Below are 12,754 nucleotides of genomic sequence, written 5' to 3'. Positions count from 1 at the left end.
CGACTAAAAAGCATAAGATTTTAGTCGACTAAATCTACTGTAGATTTAGTTGACTAAAATATATTGGGTTTAATTTAAATGTAATTTAGTTAAACCGTGGTAATATACAAAATATTCTAACTTAAAATTAAATAAAGCCAAGTCTCATTAAATATGTGGAATATCGTCTTTCCATAAAAACCAAAAATTAGATATGCATTGTTTAGAACTTGCATATGACATTCTTCATTCTGTAAAGCAAAAGTGCAACTCCAAATTATTTAAAAGAAAAACTGTATTTGGCAGTAATGCCATTGCAAATACTGCATGACCTGAAAAAATTACCTTGCAGATGTCGCTTTAGATTTGTTGTATTTTTACCAGCGATTTCCGCTCCACACGGTTTACACAAGGTCTTGTTTGTCTTGACATCAAACGTGAAATTATTCCATATATCTTCTCTTCTTTTTCTCCCAGCCATTGCCATGTCATTTTAGTTTAAGTCAGACAGACACCCACCAATGTATGCAAGATGTACTGTCGCATCTCGCGTCGCAAGGTGAATCAGTATCTTAATTTTCCAAATGTGCGTGTGCGTCTCACCGCGCCACGCACCAAGATTAATTCTGATTGGATCATTTCCAAAAACGTCCCTCACTCACATTTTCGTCTCGTTTTTATTAGTTAACGAAAATGTCAATATATTTTTATTATAGTTTTCGTCATTATCACTTAATTTTTATTTAGTTATCGTCTCGTTTTCGTCAGTGAAAATTTGTCGTTGACGAAAATTATAACGAAAATATTTCGTCAACGAAATTATCACTGCCTCAGGCAGATGCTTATGTGCAATTCTCAGCTATATCATACATCAGCGGTTGCTTATGTCATGATGCTCAAAATGCTTTGTGCTAGCCCTCTTTGCATGGTCTTACACTCCAGACAAACTTGTCATTTTGTCATTGTGTAAGTCATTGCAGTCAAAAGTGTTCAACAAGATATCATTGGCTATCAAGTGTATCTTATAGGTTTCTATAAAACTATTTTGGTATGTATTCACAATACTAATGATTCCTGCACCATTTTCATATACATGGATGAGGCTGGCTTCAACTTGGCCAAAGGAAGGAGATAATCTGATTGAACAGAGAGCTGCTGTTGACATGCCAGGCCAGCAGGGTGGGAACATCACTATGTGTGCGGCTATTTAGGACAATGGGGTCCAACTCGCATCCCTCTTGTGGGGCCATACAACACCTGAAGAGGAAATTGGTCAAGAAAATTTACCAAAGTATGTGATCATTTGTGATAATGTGAGTTTCCATCACTCCAATCCAATCAGGCAATTATTTGCCAACCACCCAGGATGCTGATGGAATTCCTACCACCATATTCCCCATTCCTCAACCCAGCTGAACAGTTCTTCTGAGCTTGGAGGTGGAAGGTATATGACCGTAACCCACATACACAAATGACACTGCTTGCTGCCATGGAAGCTGTGTGTGGGGATATAGCAGCAGGCACCCGCAGAGGCTGGATAAGACATTCTAGGAGGTTCTTTCCATGCTGCATTGCAAAGGAAGATATCTGTTGTTGTGGATGAGAACATGTGGCCCAATATACAGGATCGGCTGCAATTGTATAAAGCATTTAGAGTTTCAGTATGTATGTATTGTATTCCTTTTTGATGTTGTAATTGTTTTTTGTTTCATTTCATATGTTATGCATGAGGCATTGAAATGCATTTTTTGCTAGACTGCAGTTGCAGTGCCTGGTATGTCACCATATACCTGTGCAATCAATAAAATATTCTTCTTGAATCAGTCTCCCGCAATCAGTGTTTTTTACTTTTATGTTTCCTGCCCTTGTCATTCAGATGTTTTGTGCATCAGAAAATGTTTAGATTGTGCCAATTTTATATTGATAACACGACTTTACATTTTGGCTGCCATGTCCGTGGACGATGATTCATGGACTTGGGATTTTGATGGCACTGACATGTTCAATGACATAAGTACTTGCTTTTGAGGCTTGGACTAAGGATTTTGAAGAGGTTACCTGATTTTGCTGGTCATCCATGATGTTTTGCCATTTGCACTAAATGTTCTGAGAAATGCACTTGCTGTTATGCAAATGTTAAATCCGTTATGAGAAATGCACCAAAGTAACTGAGAAAAACTGTAAAATGATTTACTTTTTGACTGTAAATAAAATTGTAAGGAGTAAAAAGTACTTTTTTTCTTTAAAAATGTAAATAAGTAAAAGTAAAAGTATTAATTTTTAATTGTACTCAAGTAAAGTAAAAATCCCCAAAAATAATACTTAAGTACAGTAATCAAGTAAAATTACTCAAGTACTTTACACCTCTGTTAATACCCTTGTTTTCAGAATGAGAGGTCGGACAAGCTGCTGTCCACATACTTTTGCCCATATAATGAATATGCAGCATTTTAATACATCCAGGGCAGGTGTCCTGAGTCATGAAATGCTACATTATGACTGCATTATGCTAGAAATTATGCTTACAAAAGGTCACCTGACACTAAACACTCCATCATTCATCACCAGACAGCATCTTCAAAGAGGCTTTGAGGTTCTCTAGTGCCTCCCTCAACATCCACTTTGCCAAGGAAGACTTCCTGCTACACTTAGAAGGTCAGACTTACTGCATTCACAAGGATGATACTATTGTTTTTTAAGACACCACTCCGTTGATTCACCTTAACCCAGAATTTTATGAAGACTCTCTGCTAATATGTAATAGATGGGTTGAGCATTGTGGGGGTTGAGGTCTCCACCCATTTACGGGGGTCCAGGGGGCTGTATCGGCTTATTCTGTATATTATAATTGACCTGCAGGCCGCTATGTGTATTAGCCGATATCGGGGTTGTATCGGCTTATTCTGTATATTATAATTGACCTGCAGGCCGCTATGTGTATTAGCCGATATCGGGGCTGTATCGGCTTATTTTGTATATTATAATTGACCTGCAGGCCGCTATGTGTATTAGCCGATATCGGGGCTGTATCGGCTTATTATGTATATTATAATTGACCTGCAGGCCGCTATGTGTATTAGCCGATATCGGGGCTGTATCGGCTTATTATGTATATTATAATTGACCTGCAGGCCGCTATGTGTATTAGCCGATATCGGGGCTGTATCGGCTTATTCTGTATATTATAATTGACCTGCAGGCCGCTATGTGTATTAGCCGATATAGGGGCTGTATCGGCTTATTTTGTATATTGTAATTGACCTTCAGGTCGCTATGTGTATTAGCCGATATCGGGGCTGTATCGGCTTATTCTGTATATTATAATTGACCTGCAGGCCGCTATGTGTATTAGCCGATATCGGGGCTGTATCGGCTTATTTTGTATATTATAATTGACCTGCAGGCCGCTATGTGTATTATCTGGATCTTTCCCAGGCTGGTCTGGGATTCCTGAACATCCAGTTCAGATACCTATATAAAAATCTGTCACATTTTTGTGAGCTGATTATTAGGCATTTATCTATAACTGAGTACAGGGGTGTCAGAGGGGCATGGATACCCCCGCAGATGCAGTGGGCACAGTAGTTTATATGGGCCCTGAAATTTTACACTGGGGGGTCAGGTCAGCGAAATCTACTGAGGTCACTTTGGGGGCCCATAGTGACATTTTGCCAGGGTGCTCAGAATTTCTGACTATGCCGCTGAGTTTTATTTAACCATTCAATGACACAAAGACACTGTGTTTTGTGGCCTGATACATTGTCCTGCTGGAAGTGTCCATGCAATGCAGTCAGGAAGTGATACACCAGGTTTGGACATTCTCTGGTGTTTTAGATGGTATCAGTGGACCTCAGGTGGGCCAGGAGAACATTTCTGGAACCAATACACTACTGATATCATGCGACTTGTGCCACATGCTGACCTCACCAGGGGTGTGATGGAACAAGATCCTGGATTTGCTGGTCCTTTGCATTACATATATTTATTTAACAGAAGCTATTATCCACAGCAACATACAATTGAGAAAGCAGGGTCATCCAGTCCCTGGATCAGTTGGAGGTTAATGGCCTTGCTCAAGGGCCCAATGGTGACATCACTGTGCAAACCCTGCAATTTTAACCACCAACCTTCCCCTCACAAGCACACCATCCTAACCCACTGAGCTACACATCAGGACCAAGAGATATTTTCCCATTGATGCTGTTTCCATGTCCCTACCAGGTTCTCCTTCTGTTCTAGGTGACAGAACCGGAGCCCAGCGAGTTCACCTGCTGCTGCAGCTCACCTGTGACAAGGACCAGTGGGTTGTGACCTCACTTTCAGTAACGCTGCTCTCTTTTTAGGCTAATTGCCACCTGCCTGTTAGCTTGATTCTTTCCATTGGATTTAAATCGGTGTCATAAATTATATCCTTTCATCTATTGGATTAGTGGATGTTTTATGTTTTGTAGCACAAGATAAATGTTTGGTAAACATTTCTTAGGAGGACATCTTCGGTTTCAGTGACACTGAGACCAGCTCTGACTATTGTGCTAAACTCAAAGTCATTTATTTTGGTCATATTATCAATATAAATGGCCAGTAAAGGCTACTTAGAAACAATATGCCTTTACACAGTACTGTTTTATACAGGTCTGTGATCTGTCTGAAAGCGTATGTGCGGTTATCCTGGTCTTGGCTGCTGCAGTGGTTAGCGCTGTTGCCTCACCCCTCTGGGACTGGGGCTGGAGTCTCTGCCCTGGTTCCATGTGTGTGGTGCCTGCATGTTCTCCCCGTCTCATGGTCTGGTTTCTTCTGGATACTCTAGTTTCCTCCATGGTCCAAAAACACACTATGGAGAATCGAGGCTGCCTTACTCAAGGGGCTACAGACGAGACTATTTTGCTGTGGTCAGACACAAACCAGCAACTTTCCAATCACAGGTACAGAGGCTCAGCCCATTGAACCACACACTGCCCCGGATTCAGATTAACTTTATTGATCCCAGAGGAAATGCTTGTTCATACAGCATCAAGAACATAGAGTACAGAAGAACTTACATATAGTGCAACACAGACAAAGTGTAAAGACATATAGGGCAAACAAGTAAACATTTGATTCATGTTTCACAAGCTTAGTTGAATTTACAAAATGAATCTCTGCCACTATCGCAATGAGATCAGTCCCCTACAGACAGCTGCAGCTGATCTCACTGGACCAGAACCTGTTGAGTTCACTAGTCAACCAACAGAAAGGCTATGGTGTGTCTTTCATGCACTTTTAATTCTGATCTCAGAAATGCACTCTTAAGTTTTCCGTGATGTCATTTTAGGCGATCCATCCATCCATCCATCCATCCATCCATCCATCCATTTTCTGTAACTGCATATGCTATTCAGGCTCACAGAGTGTCTAGAGCCTAGCCTGGAGGCCAGAGGCACAAAACAGGGAACAACCCAGGATGGGGTGCCAACCCACTGCAGGACACACACTCATACACACCACTCACACCTACAGACAGGTTGGTAACTCCAATTATCCTCAGCAGGATAAGCACGTGGGGCGCCCCCTGGAGGCCATTGGGCCCTAAGCAGCCGCTCAGTTTGCTTATGCCTTGGGCTGACCCGTGCCTGTAGCAACACGAATAACCAGTGCTGCAAATTCTTTGTGTGGAGGAAGTCTTATGTTGACGCCGCATTAGTCAGTGGCTGCACTGGTTAAAGGACGTGGTGCAAGTGATATGCTGTATGTGTTTGGGAGTTCTTTCCTTTCCCTTAACTGCACATGGCACCTGAACAGGGCAGAATTTCAGAATTCAAGGGCAAAAACCTAGAGGAGACACATATTGACCCTGACGGTATGAACAAAAATGCAAATGTATTTTGTTGTTTTGTTTTTTTGTTCTGTTGTAGTATGCCAATGTAAATATTTTGTGTGTCTTATTTTTCAGAGCAAGTATATGTGGCCAGTGAGGTATCTGAGAGTGAGGAGGAAGATGAGACAGTGCAGCTACAAAAGGAATGATATCAGCCACCATCCATGTCCATGGGTAATCTGGGACTCAGCTAACTGCGCCTGCAGCTCGGGCTGAAGGGCCCTAAAGGCTTCCAGGAGCTGCTCCTCTCCACCCTAAAACTCTTAAAGCCATCAAGAAAGAGTCACTCTTGATATTGGAAAGCACCTCAACGTGGACTGCCCTTGTGGTGAGCCACTTAAAGAGTAGTCCCCAGCGTTTCTCATGCCGACGGCGTATCCGGACCTGAAATGAGCCAAAGCAGTCCATCCCTGTCGAGTAGAAGGCTGGCTAGTGCAACCTGAGGCGAACTGGGGGTAAGTCCGCCATTCTGGGGGTGACTGGTTGGGCCCTCCACCTCTGGCACTCTAGGCAGGAGCGCTGTTCTCGCCTCGCAGCCTCTCTTCCACACAGGATCCAGTATTACCTCCTGAGCTCTGCAAAGAGACGTTCGGAACCTTGGTGCTTCAGATCACTGTCAGTCTGCCTGATGAGAAGCTTTTTAGTAGGATGACTTGAATCCAAGATGATTGGATGTATGACCTCTGATTCTACGTCGGGGCGATGACACAATCTGCCACCTTCTCTTATTAGCTGCATTTCGTCGTCCAGTTCTGGCGCTAGCATGATCAAGCGGCTAGACTTCGGAACAGGCTTATCGGCAGGCAGATACTGGAATTACTCCTGAAAACTGCCTTGTTGTGCCCTTAACCCCATCCATCCATACTGCATGTACTGCATCATGTGACCACTGCTTTATATGATGCATGAGTCTGTTTGCTGTTTTCTTCCTCCCCAGGTCTTCCTGAGGAGGTTCCAGAGAATCAGTCTGAGGACAGGAATTCAAAACAACAAAGGGACACTTCAACTTGCAGAGGTAGTTTGATTCCATTTGAATCAGATCACACTTTGCTAACCACTGACCACTTTGTATGTCGTCTCACAGCCAAAGTCCATTCGGAAGGAATTCAGAACTTCGCTTACCTCGTGTTTTATCTTACAGAATTACAACAAAATTAATAATTCTTTCCCTTCACAATCTACACAGTAATCTATAATAACAAAATATAAAAGGTATTTACATATTTGTACATTTTATTAAAAATACAAAACTGAAATGTCACATTATAATAACATAAGATTTGGGAAAGTGAATAACTGAATACTTTGCAAATGCCAGGAAGGTCATGTCATGTTTTCCTGTTTTCAATAAAATTATTTTATAATATAGTGATAAATATTGACATTGAGAGAATCTCTTAAATATTGTGATATGATTTTTGGCCTTATATATCTTAATATATACATATGTCTCTTATCTTGTTGTAACATCATTGGCAGTGTCTAAACCTGTACGTTTGGGGAATAACGGCTCTGAAAATAGAAGCCAAACCAGTGAAGCAGGAAGCTCTTCACAACAGCCAGTATCAGGTCTGTAAAGCATCCTTCCTTTGCGCGTGACTCAGTAGTCAGGCTCATTTCTCACACTCACACAATATAAGATTAGTTAATAATTTAGCTTTAAAGACAGACTCTTTTGCTCTGTATTGTACTGTAAGTTACCATAGGCTGCAATAGTGTTAACTTTGTGTTTTATATATTACTGTGCTGTTTGACTGATTACTGTTAGTCTTTCATGACTGCTGACAAATGCAACTGGTATATTTGCATATATGTCCTGACAAAGCAAAAATTGTGTATGACTTTATTTAGGTTACACAAACACAATAAGAAAGAAATGGACACAAGATGAGGTTAAAGCAGTGGAAGACATGTTGATGGACTACATCACATCTGGCAGGGTTCCAGGTAAGACAGTGTGAAGAATGTATTAGGTCAACTCCGGAAGCTCTCAGAGATAGAACCCGGGAAGTCTTTAAATTTTATGTCAAGAACCAGATTGTGGTGCTTCAACGGGAGTGTAAGGAAGGATGAAAAGATGCAGTGTGGATTTGAGAACTGAATTCCTCTGATTTTTTACAGTGATAATTATCTCCTCGTTTTTTGTCCTTCCAAAGGTATCTAAAGGGGAGTTTTTACCGGCTTTTTATATATATTTACAATAATATTTGACCTCCCAGGATTTTTTTCTCCATTTACATAGATAAATATTACAAAAGGGGAGATTTTTTTTTTTTTACTGTTAACAGTGTTAAAGGTAGTTTCATTAACAGAGATAATTGTTCGTCCGTTTTTTTTTTTTTACCAATTCACAATAATACATGTTTGAAAAAGGCAGGTTCTGTTTACTATTTACGGTGTTAATTGTCATTCCAAATGTGTCAAGGGGGGGATTTTTTCGTTGTTTTTTTTTTTTTTTGCTTTTTACCGTGTTAAATGCTTTTTTATATTTATACTGATAGTCAACCTCCCAAATGTGTCAAAAGGGGAAAAAAAGTTTGTTTGTATAACATCACCTGCTGAATGAATACAAATGATTATTAACTTTTGTGGCCCTGTGTTAACGGCATCTTCTGCCTTTCATTCACTATTAATTGTTTCTATTACTATTGTTATCATAATCTTTTGCTTGATTCTTTTTCAACCACTTTATGTGACATCACTGTATAATCACATCATCACTAGAATTTAAATGTCATTTGAAAGGAAATGATCTGATTTGTTTGACTGGGGGTGGGGGGGGGGTGATGTCTGTTTGGAACCTGTATAGAAAACTCACCCAACCAATTAAATAACTGCCATTTTCACATCTTGGTTCTTCAATACCTGCAATGGGTTTGCACCCCATCCTGGGTTGTTCCCTGCCTTATGCCTGTAGCCTTAGGGATGGGCTCTGAACCCCCCGCAACCCTGAATAGGATAAGCGGTTTCAGAAAATGGATGGATGGATGGATGGATGGATGGCTTCTTTGATATTTAAAAATCAACCATTGAACAGATGTGAGGAACTCTTTTCTCTTTTCTTCTCTGAGCTGGAGGTTGAAATGGCCACCAAAGACAGTTTGCTCTGTATCAGATCACGGTGGATTTGATATAAGGGGGTCAGATTTGTTACCCTGAAGCTGCCAAACACAACAGGGCTTGGGCTGTTACATGGTGCTGATTTCAAACACTTTGTCAAATATCCATCCTCTTATCCAGTACAGGGTTACAGGGAGTCTGTTACAGGAAGGCAGGGGAGCCCAGGAAACTAGGGAGACCATGGAAACCACACACACACAGGGCAGGGGTGGGACTCAAACCCACAACCCTGGAAGTGTGAGGCTATAAGCTACAAAACCAGGCCCTGTACCAGCTGGCTTTGTTAAACATCCAGCAGCACAAATTCAGAATAAGGACGTCATTGTATTTAGTTAGTTTGGGCTGTTAATCTGTTCTGCTTTAAGGTCTCTCTGTTCAGATGAACTGAGGTCCAGGAGGAGCTGATTAAGGCCTTTTCCAGCTATGATAAAATAAAACTTCTCCTAGTGACAGCCACAGTCCATCTTCATAGTGTTTCTCCCAAACAGAGCCTTCTTCCCAGTCTGTGTTTGTGTGCGTGTCTCCAGTTCTGGCTGGAGACTGAGATGGGAAGCAGCTTCAAAGCGGCCTTATCTCCGGCTTTGTGTTTCTCCACTTGCAGTATTCCAGACATGTCCAGCGTGGGGTATACAGTATTCCGGAAATAAATCTGCCTTCAGACAATTATCTCTTCCTCCCTGAAAGTGCTCCTGAGAAACTCCCTTTTCAGAGCTATAACTCTGTCATTTATGACGGCCATATTCCTGCAAGTGAATCACAAACTATACCCTCCTCAGGTCTGTACCTTGGGCTTCTGATTACTCTGTCTATGCAGGCTGACATGAACTCATAATATCTTCTATCATTAGACAGCTGATCTGCCACCAAACAGATATTTACACATTTTTTTTCAACAAGACTGTCAATCAATAACTTTTATTCAGGGAGATGCAAGTGATCAAAGGGTTGCTGATTCAAATCCCATTGTCAGAAGTTTGTTCGTTCAAATCCCACAGTCAGAAGGTTCCTTGTTCAAATCCCTTGGTCGGAAAACTCATTTCACTGTTGGGCCCTTGGGCAAGACCCTTAACCCCCAGCTGCTCCAGGCCCCAGCTGACCCTGCTTTTTGAAGTGTACGTCACTGTGGATAAAAGCATTTGCTGGATAAACAAATATAATGAAATCTCCAGACATCGATTCTACATCATTAATATAGTTGTGGACACAGAGGCCCCACAGAAGGTCTTATCTTGATCCGTCAAGGCACAGGGTGTAAAGGGGGAACAGAACGTTCTGCCTGAGTCCATTTCGGTTTTGGGGGGCTGCGTGAACCTCTGTTAGTGTGTCGCCTGCCTCCTCTCTTCACGGGACCCCCAGTGTGCAGAACCGTGAACAGGACATAGATGTGCGATTCCCATGGCGGTGTTCCAGGGACTGACCGGGGGGGCTGGGAATTACCACTGTCGCCCTAAAAACCCACATCTTGTCGGAGTGGCGAGGAACTGAACATTTTGAACAGATGCTTTTATCCAAAGTGACATACGATTGAGAAAGCAGGTCAGAGTGTCTCTGGGGCAATTGGGGGGTTAAGGTTCTTGCCCCAGGGTGAGTCACACCTTCATGCAACTTCAACAAAACATGGGGAGGGGGACAAGGGACGTCGCGATATAATGTAATCATACGATTACGTTTGCAGCAAAATAAAAGGACAGTGAAAATGTCGGATGAAAGCAGAATGGAATATGGGAGTATGGGAGACGATCCTTTTATAGCATCCAGGTTTTTTAATGTTTGCGAGGCTGAGTTTGTTTATATGGCGACGAGCCCAGTACCAAGTTACACAAGATAATAAGCTGGAGGAAAGCAGCAGGCAAAAGCCTGACCCAGACGCGGCCCTGATACACGCTGGTTGGCGGCTGGGGAAACTTGCCGAGCATCAGCCCTCCGGCGGCTGTTTCTGCTCACGGCAGGAAACCGCCATCTAGTGGTGGACTTTGGGAATTGCATGTAGCGCCAGAGTTTCTGGATATTGTGAAAGTATCATGGACCTAAAGACTGATTGAGGTTTGACTCAAAACACAATATTGTGCAGTTTGGGGATTTGCGTGGGTGTTTCTGTGCTCATAATCACAGGTCCTGAGGGCCCATGCATGCTGGTGCTGAGCTCTGATATTCTAAAATATTATTTTTAATAACTGATGCGCTTGGACTCGATCTTTGATCCAATGTTTTGCTGTTTTTAATCTTTCCAAACACTTCGGGTACCGGGGCGACGCCTAGCACCGTATCAATTTGCTTCCTTACTTGTTTGTTGATTTGATAAAAGCGTCTGATAAATATGTAAAATGTAAATAAGTATAAATCTAAATACAACACTAAATATGAAAAAAAATGCTGGTAGTTTTCTCTCTGGTAGGTCTCTCTAATCTTACATCCCTCGGAGAAAAGCCTAGTGTCACATGGGGTTAAATGTAAATGTGTAGTTTTCTGGATCTTAATCTGAAAGTCAATTTATCGTTTACCCAGAAGGTGGGAGCACATGAACACTGCAAAACTGCAAGCTTGGCATGTTGCTTCGTATACAATAGTGCGCTATCCCTATATTAAAAAGACTACATAATTACATGCATCAATAAATATTTTTCCTTCAAAAAAGAATAGAAGCATGTCTACACAATATACTCAAATCTAAGAATCCCCCTTGGCAGCATGTTATGCTGTAGTTTGGTTTTGTTTTCAGCTCCATACTTTCCCAGAATTACCCTGGACTACTTCCAGTACTGAAGCCCAAAGAATCAAACACGGAGCTCACATAACTTGACATGAGGTCCCTGAATTACCTAAAGTGGATGTAGTTTTGACTCCGGCCCATGGGGATTCAGAGCAGATACAAATGATCGCGAATCCATGTCTGATTTACAGTGAAAGGTGACTGAACACAATGCACAGCCTCTGTAATGACTCCACTGTCCAGCAGGGGGTGCCACATGAAAGCTGCACAACAGGAGTAAACAGGCTTCTGGAGATGATGCACCGCAGTCCCACAGTCCTCTAGTCTTAATTGCTCTAATCTTGTGGTCCCTCTATACCCTGGTCTCATAGTCCCTAGTGCCCAACTCCCCCTTTGCCCCACTTCCATGATCCACAAGTCCCTAGTCTCCTCGTTTCTTAGTCCCCTAGTTCCTAATCCCATAGTCCACTACTCCTTAGTCCCCTTGTTCCTAATCACATAGTCCACTACTCCTTAGTCCCCTAGTTCCTAATCCCATAGTCCACTACTCCTTAGTCCCCTTGCTCCTAATCTCATAGTCCACTACTCCTTAGTCCCCTTGTTCCTAATCCCATAGTCCACTACTCCTTAGTCCCCTTGTTCCTAATCCCATAGTCCACTACTCCTTAGTCCCCTTGCTCCTAATCCCATAGTCCACTACTCCTTAGTCCCCTAGTTCCTACTCCCTATTCCCCTTGCATTGACAAATAGATACTTAAATGCAAAGACTAACGAGGGGCAACAAGCAACAGACATGAATCATCAGGGTCTCGCTAGGGAGGAGACAGGAGGGTCAGGCAGATGTGATGGGTAGGACATGACAGTGGTCATGTGACACGGGCTGTTGCAATCGCCATGAGGAACTGCAGGAATGTAAACAGCTTGGAAAAGGCAGCTGGTGTTTTTCTCCTTTACTTCTGTGTGAGCCTATAGTGGGTCCCTTGTTGGATGGGATCCTGTTTCTACTGTGTGTCAGTCGTAAGCGGATCACACTTCTTATCGTCAGGGTGATGCCTGTGGTTTATGGCATTGGCCAGAGTTATTTGGATTTG

At 42.3% G+C, this 12,754-nt stretch overlaps 1 protein-coding gene and 1 long non-coding RNA gene across 2 annotated transcripts in view; one reads left to right on the top strand and one right to left on the bottom strand.

Moving 5' to 3' along the window:
* The window catches only part of LOC140588912 (tripartite motif-containing protein 16-like), a 136,546-nt gene that overhangs the window by 55,569 nt on the left and 68,223 nt on the right, over nt 1–12,754 (bottom strand). The gene's annotated exons all lie outside the window — the stretch shown is intronic.
* LOC111835652 (uncharacterized) lies at nt 6,662–7,944 on the top strand. The gene is made up of 3 exons (XR_011990162.1): nt 6,662–6,848; nt 7,313–7,402; nt 7,685–7,944. It is a non-coding gene; the product is annotated as an uncharacterized lncRNA (long non-coding RNA).

Source organism: Paramormyrops kingsleyae, chromosome 4 (assembly GCF_048594095.1).
Source record: "Paramormyrops kingsleyae isolate MSU_618 chromosome 4, PKINGS_0.4, whole genome shotgun sequence".
NCBI classification, from domain to species: Eukaryota; Metazoa; Chordata; class Actinopteri; order Osteoglossiformes; family Mormyridae; genus Paramormyrops; species Paramormyrops kingsleyae.
The sequence above is the reverse complement of the archived record's forward strand: the minus strand, read 5'-3'. Positions and strand labels throughout refer to the sequence as shown.